Raw genomic sequence first — 14,580 nt, 5'->3', positions numbered from 1 at the left:
TAAGTCGATCAAAAGTCCCATTATCCAGATTAAATGAACCCGATGTTTGAATTCAGGCTTTCCCTGTTCCTCGAACGCTGATTCAGTCCATACCTGTCAACCCTCCAGTTTTTTTCCGGGATTCTCCCGTATTTCAACCTTCTCTCCCGCCGTCCTCCCGTTTTTATTTATTTATACAAAATGGCTGCAATTCCCCTCTGTGACGACAGGTGGCAGTAGTGTAGATTAGAATGTTAGCACAGGAAGTCAGACGAGAAGACGGTTGCCGACAAACTGTCGGGCAAAGTGGGGTTGTTCCCGGAGCTCACTCTCTGCCGTGGTTTCTCAGTGTATAATGTATGGTGCTCTCCCTCAACATGCGAGTAGGGTGAGACAACACCATTCTTTAGTCCAAATAATACCCTACTTTATACTATATTATTGTCATTCGTTTAATGTAAAGTAGGCCTGCCGCGATAAGCAATAAATCGATTAATTGCCGCGATAATTAAAATTAATGCAATGATTTTGACGGGCGCGATTAATTGCTATTTGCGCGTTTGTTTTAATGAGGCGGAATCAGTGCCCCTTGTCAGTCACTGTCCGTGTGGGGGGCCGCTGGCCTTACTACAGAGCACAGCACGGGAGCTCCGTGGGGCAGTAGCAACGCCACATATAGCTTAACTACATTTCTCAATGGTGTTGCTCCTTTTAACCAAGTAGCGTTATTTATAGTGTAACGTTAGCTATTTTTAGACCCAAGTAGTTACTCGCTACTGCCCGGAGAAACTGGACTGCTAAATAAAGATGGAAGATCGAGTGTTGATTCTCATTCAATGCTAACAACATTAGCTAAATAGCTAACAAACGAAATACAACGTATAGCATAGCTACAACACAGAATAACGTTAATACAATTACATGCATCATTGTTTACAATGAACGGGTGGGGCTAGTCAAAGGACTGGACACGGGGACAAGTTAAACATGAATTCATTTATTATAACGTAGTAGGTAGTTTCGAGTCGTGCTGCAGTGCCTACGCACCACAGCTATTCTATTATATACTGCTTTGACGCTTCCTCCTCATCGTTGATTGCCTGTAGTAGCTGCATCTAACGTTAGTAGCTAACGTTAAAACTAACCTAAAGTTAGTTGTTCACCAACAATCTCAATATTTGTTTTATCATTAGCTCAAAAACACAGAACCGGACGAGAGACAAGTTGGCCGCTCATAGGTGCCGCTAGGATAATAACAACAATACTTCCGGTCCGGTCGGTGGGCTTCAAAATAAAAGTCTAAAACACCGGAAAAGACGGAGCGGTGGGCTTCAAAATAAAAGTTTTGGGAAATAAATTTCTCAAAAAAAAATTCTCTAACCGGTCGCAATAATATCGCTTATCGCGATATTTTCGGGGGCAATTAATCACCCAGCAAAATGTGTTATCGTGGCAGGCCTAATGTAAAGTCAGTCTTACATTGGCACTGCTTTAACGTTGCATTTACCCATAATCCATTGCTGTATTAGACCCATGTGCCAGTATAACTTTTGTAAAGTAATGAAGCGCAAATGTAAAGTTAATCAATACACAATGAATCTTTATCTATATCACATGTCTAAACTACTTTAAAGGAAAACTCCAACATTTTGGGAAATTAGCTTATTTAACATCTTCCCTGGAGTTAGACAAGAAGATACATACCTTTTTTGTCTCTGTGCGTGCATTTAGCTTTGGGAACAGTCGCTCCGTTAGCGTAGCTTAGCTTCATCACTGGAAGTGGGGGGGGGGGGCGGAGCCTGACGTTCCCTACAGGGTCTTACAGTCACCAAATACAACTCCAAAACGTTCCTGTAAACATGTTGTGACCCCACGTGGAGAAATAAAACATAATTGAATTAGACAATTACGTTTTATAAGCAAATATACTCTGAACTATTTTTTGCCTAACCACTCGAGTCTCTGGGCGCAGTCAGTGGTTTCAACGTGAAGCCGTGTTTGTTGATATTCTCATTCCTTCAAAGGATCCGAACCGATTGAAGTTTATGGATACCATGACTTAAAATCCTCTTACCTTGATGATTAAAAGCCTCCCCAATTTAGAAAACAGTAATCCAATGGCTGGTATTGATAATATAATACTAACTACTGCACGCTCGGAGCTAACCGGAGCTAACACAGAACAGGATGGTATAGCAAATATAATGACTTCCTTTCTGGGGTTTTCAAAATAAAAGTGCGACGTTTATAGCAGCGGAAAACGTTTATTTTGTACATTATCTAACGTTAACACGAACCTAAACTAACTTTAGGTTAGTTGTAACGTTAGTTTAGGTTCGTGTTAACGTGCAGGGATGTACACAGCATTTCACTTTCAACCAGGTATCTGATTAATTTAATGTAGCAATTAGTAGTTCACAAACATCCTAACAGAAAATATATACATAAGAGGGGGAGGAGACTACATTGGGAGGGGGCGGGGGAGGGGCGAAATCTCCAGTTTTTTTCAAATCCCAATGTTGACAGCTATGATTCAGTCTCGTTAATTCAAACCAGACTTGATACTCAGGATAATTGCGCGAGGCCGCCTCACCTGAAAAGACAGCAGGTGTCGATCACAGAAATCCTGATTTTCTAACGGCATTGATTGATTGATTGATTTAAAACTTTATTAACAGATTGCAGAATGGGTACAATACAGTATGGCTCAATAGCCTCGCCGACAAGTTAAATGCATATCTATAGGCTAATTTTAAGTCCCTCATTACCCCAATCAATCAGATTCTATTTATTTAAATGTGCCTGCTGGCAGTAGGCTTAATGGTATGAATAATCTAATGAGATCTTGCTAGCGAAAATAATTAGTTCAACTCTTTCAGAATAAGTAGATACAAACAAGCCCAAAGAGTATCTAATTGATACGAAATAATAGATACTTATGAGGATATCTGTACTGTATGCACTCGGCTTAGGTATCATGTACTTTATATATAAATACATGGTTCCCAAAGTGTTCAAGGCGCAACCCCCCGAAATAACGTGTCAGGCTTGGAGGGAGGCTATACAGTTTCCCTATTAATCAGGTTTTATACCAGTGACACCTTGTTCATCATCAGATAACAGTGATTGAACAGATAAATGCATTTTCTCAAATTAATTCATTCAAACGTCAACGGCTCATTCAATTTCTCAAATCCGTCAAACAGCGCATCTCATCAGACATTTTAATCCCAGTTACAATTAGGGATGCACGATAATTATCGGGCCGATATCAGCAATTATGACGTCATCCCGATAAACTCGATAACGTTATTGATAGCTCCGATAACATATAATACATTTTTTGGTTAAAAGAAATCCGGTGTGGGTGGATTTGGATGAAGGGCGCTTGTTTTTATTATAGCCTCCTCCCGTTTTGCCAGTACTGTGGTAAAACTGATAGCGTGTTGTTTAGGAACAGGGAGTTTTTCGCAAATCCAGCGCTCCCTTTCTTGGCTGTGACGTAGTCACGTTACATTCGGAGACAGACAGTCGATCTGCCAATTACGTCCCACGGCTTGCACCCACCTCTTCTTCTTACCACCAATCAGAAGCTCTCGTTCGTTTATTTACCTCCGGATTGTCAGGCATTACTCTACTCGGAGCTAACGTTATCTCCCCGCCAGCCACATTGACAAGTACCAGCGCTTATACATTACTGGCAAATGTCTTGTTGCACTTGTGGCAACGAGCGTTGTCAGCATCGACTTTAGTAAAATAGACCCAGACTTTTGAACATTTCGTTCTGTCCTCCATTATGAGAGCAGAGCTGTCTGTACTCACTCGGCAGCGCAGCACCCGTGTGAGTGAGTGAGTGAGTGTGTGTGTGTGTGTGTGAGTGAGTGAGTGTGTGTGTGTGTGTGTGGGAGGGGAAGAGAGGAGAGAGCAGGCAGCCCGCTCGCGTGTTGCTTTTTAACAGAGACACAGAGGCAGGAGAGATAGACAACGGCCAACAAGATTAGTTTGCGACGTTTAAATTCCTCAAAAAAAAACTCCATAATTTCTCGAGTACCGATAGCAGTACCGATGACGTCGGAGCTTATAAATACTCAAAAAAAAAAAAATATATATATACAGTTAAAAAAAATATTATAATACAATAAATATCGGTTATCGGTATCGGTATCGGCTTGAGGAGCATAAAGTTATCGGTGTCAAAAAATCAATATCGTGCATCCCTAGTTACAATATCACAATAACGTGTGAGTGACAGTGATACAATTCAACAATCCACAGATTCAGATTCCTCGTAATTAATATCCACAGTCCACGCATAAAGACGCTTCAATTTATGCTTGAATGAAACACAATCCGGGCGCTCCGTTAAGCAAATACATCAACAGCGGAGAATATGAAACTAATCAGAGCCAAACGCCCAATAGGTTTCATTCATTAAAAATATCCCTGCGGGATTCACATTTGCAATGCTCCGCATTATTAAAATAACCACAGTGTGTCGCGACGCGCGAGCCCGGTATCCGTATAACTATATGACGTGCATTATTTAGGACAAAGTAAATCTATAGGCTGAATATGATTTATTATCAGCATTTTAGGTATATTATTTTACATTTCAAAAGCCCCCTCTAGAAAAACGAAGCACAAAAACATAATTCAGAATGGTATAATGGGATCTAGACTGTGAGAAATATTTCAGGAAGCGAGCTGCATTTCTTTGCGAGGGTGTGGCCATGCAGGTTATCGAGCTAACTTAACTAAACCCTGCCCTCGACCAGGTTCAAACTTTCTGATATGTTGCCATGGTGATTTAGACAATCCGACGTCGGGGAACGGAAAGGTCTAGTTTAAGTCAAGCTATCCTGAAAATTATCCGGCTAACTCAGTTAGCCAGGTACGAGGAACAGGGCCCAGAGAAAGACTTTCGTCTTGTTTACATGTATGTGTGTGTGTGTGTGTGTGTGTATTCAGTCAACAAAAGACAAGGTTTGAGTGACAAGTTTAAATACCCCCCCCCCCCCCCACCCCATATAGTCTATGACATTGGTGAGTCATATCACAGTCTCTCATTGGTAGGGCCCAGTGCATCATTTTAGTACAGCCAACATCATATTACCATATACAAATGCACCAATACAAATTGCCAAATTGACTGTGTGCTCCAGAATTCATCCCTTAAAGGAAAACTCCAACATTTTGGGAAATTAGCTTATTTGCCATCTACCCTGGAGTTTTTTCTTCTTTGTGCATGCAGTAGGAGTAGGAAGACGCGCACCATTAGCCTAGCTTAGCGTCAGTCACTGGAAGTAGGTTCCTCCATTAGCCTAGTTCCCAACGTCTTCCTACTCCTACTGCATGCACAGAGAAGAAAAAGGTATGCATCTTCTTGTCTAGTTTCAAGTTTCTTTAATAGTTGTCATACAGAAGTACAGAATACTTTTATACAAAATGCTTCTTACTGTTGCGCTCCAGAGACTGTGCAAGACATGATAAGTATGAAATAAAATAACATAGTAAAATTAGAAGTAAAAAAATGAGGTCACAGTGTTCAGTTTAGACATATGTACAATGTTCGATGCAGAATAGACGTAGTTACCATACAATATACAATACTGTGCAGTGTACTAATATACAATACTATATAGTGCAAGGCAGAAATGGGACGAGGTGCAATTTAGGTACAATTCACAGTAGGTGTACGAGTTGTAGTGCAAATCCTTTATCAATAAATATAAAGTGTAAGTGTGTTTGTGTGATCTAAAGTGTGGAGAGTGGGTGCTGCAGTGTGTTGTTTGTTTGAGTGAGTGTGTGCGTGTGGGTGTGTGTGCTGTGTGCATTTGATGGTTGTTGCATAGTGATTATTGTTCGTTTAGCGATTATTGTTCGTTTAGCAGCCTGATGGCCTGGGGATAGAAGCTTCTTCTGAGTCTTTCTGTGCTCGCCTTAAGACTCCGGTATCGCTTGCCTGACCGCAGCAGTTCAAAGAGGCAGTTGTTCGGGTGGCTCGAGTCCTTAATAATTCTCTTAGCCTTCCCCTTGCACCGCTTGTTGTAAATGTTCTGGAGGGTGGGAAGCCCCCCTCCAATTGTGCGTTCGGCTGAACGTGTCACTCTTTGTAGTCTGCTACGGTCTTGTGCAGTGCTATTCCCAAACCAGGAGGTGATGTTGCCGGTCAGGATGCTCTCTATTGTACAACTCCAGGGTTCCCAAAATGTTGGAGTGTTAGATACATACCTTTTTCTTCTCTGTGCATGCAGTAGGAGTAGGAAGACGTGCACCGTTAGCCTAGCTTAGCGTCAGTCACTGGAAGTAGGTTCCTCCATTAGCCTAGTTCCCAACGTCTTCCTACTCCTACTGCATGCACAGAGAAGAAAAAGGTATGCATCTTCTTGTCTAACTCCAGGGTAGACGGCAAATAAGCTAATTTCCCAAAATGTTGGAGTTTTTCTTTAATTCAGATCACTCAGTCCCACATGCGAGAGCAGGCACCCTGGTGGCAAGGTTAGTCAGCTGATGATGAGCAGATATTCCCGCACTCTTTGTGTGTTAGTGTGTGTGTGTGTGACGTGTGTGTGTGTGTGTGTGTGTGTGTGTGTGTGTGTGTGTGTGTGTGTGTGTGTGTGTGTGTGTGTGTGCGTCTGTGTGTGTGTGTGTGTGTGTGTGTGTGTGTGTGTGTGTGTGTGTGTGTGTGTGTGTGTGTGTGTGTGTGTGTGTGTGTGTGTGTGTGTGCGTGTGCGTGTGTGAACAGAGCTTGCCTAGGACACACTTTTCTTCACTTTGCACTCACCCCTGGCTTTAACTCAATTCATAGGGATTCATACAGACACCTAGTTGAAGGGAAAGCTAGTACAGTTCTACCGTTTTAAATGCAAAGTGAACAGCGAAAATCATCATGTGAGCTGTTTGCCCGGTGTACAGGCAGAGGGATTTACAGAGTGACAGAGTTCTCTTTTCTCCTCCATTCTGACTCACGACTCTCTCTCCTTCCTGGCCTCACGGCAGCGCAGTATAACGACTTCCTCTTCTCTGTCACGGCGGACAGGAGATGAAGGATAATGGAATTTCTTGATGTCACACAGCCCTGCCGTCGGCATGCACTGATACCTCACCACGGCAACTACTGCGTGGGCCATGGGGTAACTAGATGGAATAGGTACCTTCACTCCAATCGCCTGGTGTTTCCGTTGCCCATAGCCACGGCTGTCCTTTCCATGCATGTCACTGTGGCCACCAGCGGCATCTTGTGTTTGCTCTGTCCTGTGGTCCTGGTGTAGCCTATCTCAGACAATGACAATACAGTAACAAATAACTGTTATTAAGTGATAGTACCAGGGGGATGGGGTAGTGTTCTGTGAACGAGAGCTTTGCTCTTCACACCTATACAGTAAAGCCACACCAACACATTATGCACACCAAAAAGGACCTTACAAACAAATGAGTGTGTGGCTATTATGTCCAGCTCCTGTAGCCGTGATCATAGAAACTAATGGGGTTGGAATTCTCACAAGTTGATTGGATTCAAATTATTGGGGTCATAGTTTGACTTAAAAGCTATTCTTGGTTTATCACGATTATCTACATAATTTTATTAGAGTCTAGATTGCTATAACCTTCATGTTACAAAGCTTTTATGTGTATTGTGTAAAACTTTCTGCTTGCTAATCTTTGCAATCTGCAGGATGTAGAAAGCAAATTAGTTATTGAGAAGTCATGAGAAGTTTAAAACATATTAGTGGCTCAGGAGGTAAAGCGGCCTTCTGGTAATCGTAAGGTTCCCGGTTTGATTCCATCCTCCTGCCAGCATGTCAAAGTGTCCTTGAGCAAGACACTTAACCCCTAACTGCTCCCAATGAGCAGGTTGGCATCTTGCACGGTTGCCTCCGCCGTTGGTGGAGTGCTTTGTTGTAAAGCGATTTGAATAAAAGCGCTATACAAATGCAGTCCATTTACCATTTTTATATCACAAGAATGAAAACAGAATAAAATTAAATGTATTATTAATCTCAATCATGATCTCGATTTTCTTTTATTTCCCCACCTCTAGAATCTAAAGTAGGTATATCTGGTACTGTGCAATGGCTACTAAGCCAAGTAAATAAGCCTATTAACTGAGACTTTATCAGTGAAACTAAAGACCTCCAAGTCATCACCAAATAGACGCAAGTCATCACCAAATAGACGAGAATAAGATGTTCCTTCCTTTATTAATCCAATGAGGGGTCTTTCACCAATATTTTCCATCTATGCTTCAGTCTATAAAAGTCAGATGAGCAACAGCAACATTGATAATGTACCAAGCATGTAAGGGTCCAAAACTGCATTTTGTACTACATGATCACTTCTAAAACAAAAGCACGACTTATCTACTAGAAGTTTATTATTATTATTATTATTATTATTATTATTATTATTATTATTATTATTATTATTATTATTATTATTATTATTATTATTATTATTATTATTATTATTATTATTATTATTATTATTAGCTCATATGGGCTATGTGCATTTTATTTATATAATTATGATAGTGTGATATTTAGCGAGTGTAATTTAGCCAATAATAGTGTTGTGCCGGTGCAGGGACGTGCACAGGACTTTAGAGGGGCAGGTGCTCAAAGGCTGAAAAGGGCACTGGGCCTGTGCTATTTTTGGGGGCCCTTTTTATGCTTTTGGGTTTTTTTTGGTGATAACATTTTGAATATTGAACTATAATAATCAGTGCAGGAGCTCACTTTTTGCAACAGAATCAACTCAACTTTCAACCGTAATATGGATCTAGTAAGCTGGGCATTTACAGCGATTGATCGCATATTCTCCATGAAGCAGAATACGGAAGATCCGCTCTGCCCACTCGGGAGCTATCAGGCGGGATACACGATCGATACATACGGTAAATGGAATGCGATATGCTTTTTTCCTCTGGAGATAAATTATGTTGAGGACGTATATCTACTAATTGTCATGCTGATCGGATTGGGCGCCGTCAGCAGTTGGATCAGGTACTGCTTTAATCTAAATCGGAGGAAGGTTGATCCTGTGGCTAGGGACATGGCCAGGATGAAAGCCAACCAGGTGGGACTGTACAAAAAGATCGTTGACCATAACACTCTGCGATGTGATGAACAATTGAGCTCTAAGACCATGTTGGAGAGGAGCGAGATCTACCACACTGATGAACAATCGTACCTGAAGACTATTCTTGAGAGACTTGTTGCCAACCATGCAGATGAACAGTCGCGGTCTCAGACCATTCTGGACATCACAAAGGAAATTAGGGACGTGAGAAGATATGATTAATCTAAATTAAACTAAATTTAAGAATCATATTGCAGCAATCTGACTCAGGCTGCAAGTATCATCCCCCCCCCCTATCCCCTTCTGCTGTGAAATCAAGGATGAGGTCAGGACGGGAGTATGGAGTTCAGTGGAGCCGTGCCAGGAACGAGGCACAGCTGTCTGGAGTAGATAAGATGGATGGCAGGCCCCCGCCCACCCCCAATCCCAACCCAAACCCCCCCCCCCCCCTCCAGCGTGTACGCCTGGCGATGTGCGTGAGCTGGAGGGGCGTAACCAAAGGCTGTCTCGTCACCCATCTCCTAAGCCACAATTCTTCCCCTATTGACGGCAACTGTAGTCAAAATAACCCCCCCCACCGGCACTAGCTGACGGCAAATGTAATCAGTCAAAACCGGAATCTCTTACCGTCCTCCCTCCCTCCCCTCAACCCCTCCCCTCGGGGTGCTTCAGAGACTCACAGACTCATGGCTAGAATGAACATGTATCAATAAATGTGCATGTTTGTATTAATTAAGGGTTGTGCCATTATTACTATGCAAATGTAATAATTGTGAATGATTTACTGTAATAATTTGTATGTGTTGTTTTTCAAGCATCCTTGACATCCAAGGACAATGATGTAAATAAGTCATTGCGCCTTTTCGTTCCTATCCTTGACAAAAGCAAATATGTGATGTAATAATCTGTATATATTTTGTTGTCTAAAATAAATACCATACCATACCATACCACGCACTTATCCTTGAAAGACACTTTTATCACTGACTTAAAAGACCCATACATCTCCATAAATGTTCAGGGCGGAGGGAATAAGTGCTTACCCTACAGAGCCCAAGTCTGTTAGGACAGCAGACTCGGTTGGCACTGCTCAAAACTTACCTTTTTAAAATAGCTTTTAAATGAATTATCTTTATTTCATTGTCTTATTTTTCTTTATTTCTAGAAATTTTACTAATGTCAACATATTATTTAAATTATTCAAATGGAACTCAAACATGTTCCATTGTGATGTCACAGTATGATGTCATAATCCCAGTCTAGAACATTTGTGATGTCACCGTATGATGTCATAATCAAACATTCTAGAACATTTGTGATGTCACAGTATGATGTCATAATCAAACATTCTAGAACATTTGTGATGTCACAGTATGATGTCATAATAGACATTCTAGAACATTTGTGATGTTACAGTATGATGTCATCTCAGAAGACAAGTGAAGATATCACTTGTTGTTTCCGGCTACTTGTCTGTAAGCTTGAATATATTCTGTATAGGTATGCACCGAATGGGAAATTTTTAGCCGAAACCGATACCGAAAATAGGAAACAGTTGGCCGAAAACCGAATGTCCAAAGGCCGAAAATGATTAATATAAATATATATATAATGTATTTTATTTGTATTTTTTAGCTACCTGATTATGGCAAAAGACATGATTATGGCAAAACTTAACTTAAATAATATTAATAATCACTATTATGGGCCCATAAAACATTTATTCAGCACTTTTGAATGCATACATTAATTCCAGACTGACTGCTGAAAGATTGTACAATTTAAACATTTTCTCTTTGCATACAACAAAATGTGCATTAAAGTCTCTGTAGGATAACTACAACAAAGTGCATTCAGAACAAAGCCAAGGTGCTTTAAAACTGCATAACGATCTGCATAAAGACACACACACAGGACTGTTGTATTTACTACATCTCCCATGACTCTTAGCGGGGGATGACGTAGCTTACGAGAGACGGGTCAAAGAGGAATGGAAGCATTGTTAGCTAGCTTAACGCTAACGTTAGTTCAAAAGGTTTTAACCGCGACGGGCATATAGTAATGGCGAGGATATAAAGCATGTTAAAGATGCATTTATTGGATGCGACTCAGAGAAACCAGTCTACACTATCCCTGGGGTGTCCCCGGGTATGATGCAGCTCATCATAGAGTACGCCTACACAGGCTTTGTGCCAGTGACAGCAGAGAACGTGGAAGAGCTTCTGGTGGCTGCAGACCAGCTTCTCGTCACTGGCATAGTAGGAGCGTGCTCTGACTTCCTAGAGGGCCAGCTGTCTCTGGAAAACTGTGTCGGCATCTGGAGGTTCGCGGACATCTACTGCTGCCCTGACCTGAGGCGCAAGGCCCATCTCTTCATCGTGTGCCACTTTGAGGAGATGTTGCACATCTCACAGGAGTTTGTGGAGCTGTCCCTGCAGCAACTGGTGGACATCATCGAGAGGGATGATCTGAACGTGAAGAGCGAGGAGACGGTGTTCGAGGCTGTCCTCCGTTGGATCGACCACTCCCGTGAGGAGCGTAAAACACACATCCCTTTGCTGCTGCCCAAGGTAACTAATTGTATTACTGTGCATTACATTAAAACAACACTAGGTTCCCTAGTACAGTGGTTCTCAAACATTTGGGTCCAAACTGTTCCCTAGCAACAAAAACCGTCTACAACCGATGTCTAAGTTGTACCCGCTGTCTGCTTGTCTCTTCCCAGGTTCGCATGGGCTTGATGAGGCCTGACTACTTCAGGAGCAACATCCAGAACAACCCTATGGTGAGGGACAGCCACGACTGCAGGCCCCTCATCCTCAGCGTCCTGAACCCCCCTGGCTCCGACAGGCTCCCAAACCCCCTGACGCGTCCATGCCTGCCCCAGGAGGTCCTATTGGCCATCGGAGGCCGGAGTCGCTTCAGCACAACCAATCACATGGAGGCTTACGATATCCGAGCCGGTGGATGGATGGACGTGAGCGTTGAGGCGGAGAGTCCCCGGGTCTTCCACGGCACTGCTTATCTCCACGGTCTGGTCTACTGCGTTGTCGGCTGGGACGACGTAGAGCATCTCAACAGTGTGTGCAGGTTCAACCCCGTCACTCGCAGCTGGCTGCAGGCAGCTCCCATGCACTCACGCTGCAGCCAGCTCAGCGTGGTTGCGTTGGGCGGCTGTATCTATGCCATGGGAGGGTGGGACGGACATGTGGTACTGAACACCGCAGAGTGCTACGAGCCTGAAACCAACCAGTGGACAGGGATCTCACCCATGCTGGAGCACAGGATCTCCGCCGGGGCAGCAGCCCTCCAGGGCAAGGTGGGTGGAACTGAAGGACATTTTACATTTACATTTAGTCATTTAGCTGACGCTTTTATCCAAAGCGACTTACAAGTTCTGTACGACAAGACAGCAAGAAGGGTACAACTCTATCAGCTGAGTAACAATGTTCATCAAAGTGTTGCGTGTTACAGTGTAGGTTAAGTGCATGACAGTAAGGTTAGTCACGGTTAGATTATTATTATTATTATTTTTTTTTTTATCATTTCAGATAATGGTTGAAGAAGTGAGTCTTTAGTCGACGGCGAAAGATTGGACGGGATTCGGCTGTCCTAACACACACACACAAATCGAAGTAAAAAAATAATAATTAGAAAAAAAAAAAATTGAAAAAAAATATTTGTTATTTATTTTTATTTTTTTACTTCGATTTTTTTTTTAATGTTCGAAGCTTGTGCCATCGAACGAAGCTTCGAAGCTTCGAAGTATTTAAGACAGCCCTACCCCTAGGTACGACCCGCTCCCACAGCGCCCACCAGGGAGTGCCATCCCATTCTTTAAAGATGATTCTAGAAGCCAGTACCATGACATGAGGATGTGTCTGGAGTTCCTCCTGGGCGCCGCCAACCACAGCGAGCAACAGAAGTTCCTCGAGCTGTCTATGCACTGTAGGCTGCCTGCGGCCAAGCTCATATGCACTGCCAACGCATACTCCCTGTGGAATAATATATTGATTCCCCAACTCTCATGTAAAAACACCCCCCTCCCCTCCCCTTTGTCCCCTATCCTGTGTCCCCCCCACCCATTTGACCTATCAAATGGGACCCCCTCCTCCCCCTTTTAACTATATAGGGCTCCTCCCGACAGCATTCTTGGTCTCTACCTGGGTCATTTCAGCTGATCACTTGGGGCGAGAGCCTCAGCCATTCTCTCTCTAAATACTATGTGTATATTTCTATCTGTCTGGTTAATAAACCTTGTTATTAACTGGGCCTCGGTTGACTGAGAACATTCTTCAGGATATCCTGATATCCCACATCCCCCACCCCCTATACTTCGTCTATCCAGGCCCTGGACGAGCGCTGGGGACGCCCGTGGGACCACATATTGGATGAGATCCACGAGCTGGGAGAAATGGCAGACATAAAGGACGACCAGGCCCTGGACGCATACTCCTTGAAGGTACAGCCTGCTGAAGTTTCAAGGAGCCGCCGGCCGCACAGAGCTCTACGCAGGCTCCAACGTAGAACGCTTTGTCAGGAAGCTTTCAAAGGAAAGGGAAGAGCAATTCCGACGGGAACATGAGCATCTCCACCCCAAACAGCCACTGTCTACCCTGATGGCGCTCTCAGAGTTCCTGAAGTCGGAGATGAGGCACATCCGCCTCCCCAAGCGGGAAGAGCCGAGAGGCAGTGGACGCAGTGGACGAGACAAGTCCGACCGAACGGGCGGCCCGTTAGGGTGCTGACAACTGAAAACACATCAAAGGAGCACCAAGGGCCCCCGAAAGGCAAACGAGGCTTCTCCTCCCAGAAGAAAGGAGAGAAGAAAACTCCGCCGCCATGCCAGTGCTGCACCGAGGTCCACTGGCTAGACAACTGTCCCGTGTTCAAGGAGAAGACTACAGAAGAAAAGAAGCAGTGGATAATCGAGAATAAGCGGTGCTGGAAGTGCGCCCGTGAGCACCGAGCAAAGGACTGCACCCTCAAGGGACCCTGCAGACAGAGCGGGTGCGGGAAGATCCACCTCACGGCCCTCCACGACCTCAACAAAAGACAAGGCTAAGCCTGACGTTGCGGAAGCCCGTGATGAGCCCACTAGAGAGATACACAACTACTACGTGGGCCCTGTGAGGGGCAGCACTCCCCGCGTGCTGTTGAAGATTGTGCCGGTGGTCCTGTGGAACCGCGACAAGACTCTGGAGACCTACGCGGTTATTGACGATGGCTCGGAGCGCACGCTGCTGATGCGTGAGGCTGCCATCGCCCTTGTACTCAGGGGCGACGCAGAGGAGCTGGATCTCCTCACCATCCAACCAGGGCGCACCACTATTCGTGGAGAGAGTGTGGCTCTCACCATCACACTGGCCGGACGGCCGAAGGAAGTCTTCAAGGTGAGCCGCGTGTTCATTGCTGTCGGGTTGTGCCTCTCGGCTACCCCATGGAGTCCCTCATGAAGAGGTACCCACATCTCTGTAACCTGGGGATAAACGCTGCAATGGAGGTGAAGCCCACCCTCCTGCT

The 14,580-nt window shown here is 44.0% G+C and overlaps 1 protein-coding gene across 1 annotated transcript in view; it reads right to left on the bottom strand.

Annotated features, from left to right (window-relative positions):
* The window catches only part of ncs1b (neuronal calcium sensor 1b), a 45,899-nt gene that overhangs the window by 22,502 nt on the left and 8,817 nt on the right, over nt 1–14,580 (bottom strand). The window contains exon 2 of the mRNA XM_084314249.1: nt 7,134–7,251. The gene's annotated coding sequence lies outside the window, so the exon portion shown is untranslated. The remainder of the gene's footprint in view (nt 1–7,133; nt 7,252–14,580) is intronic.

The sequence above is a fragment of the Notolepis coatsorum genome (assembly GCF_963971535.1).
Source record: "Notolepis coatsorum genome assembly, chromosome: 1".
Classification (NCBI taxonomy): domain Eukaryota; kingdom Metazoa; phylum Chordata; class Actinopteri; order Aulopiformes; family Paralepididae; genus Notolepis; species Notolepis coatsorum.
Note: the sequence above shows the minus strand (reverse complement) of the source record. Positions and strands in the feature narration are given on the sequence as shown.